The following is a 284-nucleotide window of genomic DNA, read 5'->3' on the forward strand; positions in this document are numbered from 1 at the left end:
AGAAGGAGAAGAAGAAAGTGGGAATCGAATGACCTGGCTGCTGGGCGGGCTCAGGTGACCCCAGCGTCCTGTAAACCTCCTGATGTTTGGACATTCAGCCCTCCCACTCAGGAAGGTCCCCCCAGTCTCCTCCTAGGAAATCCCCATTTTGGCCGTTCGGGTTCGAATCACTGTGACCAAACCACTGTGCACACGCCAGCCCGGTTCGGGGTTGAAACAAGGGAATGGAAGGCTGGCTGGACCAGGTGCTACGTGAGCCTCCAGCTTTGCTGTCCTCAGGGACA

This window comes from Suricata suricatta, chromosome 16 (genome assembly GCF_006229205.1).
Source record: "Suricata suricatta isolate VVHF042 chromosome 16, meerkat_22Aug2017_6uvM2_HiC, whole genome shotgun sequence".
NCBI classification, from domain to species: domain Eukaryota; kingdom Metazoa; phylum Chordata; class Mammalia; order Carnivora; family Herpestidae; genus Suricata; species Suricata suricatta.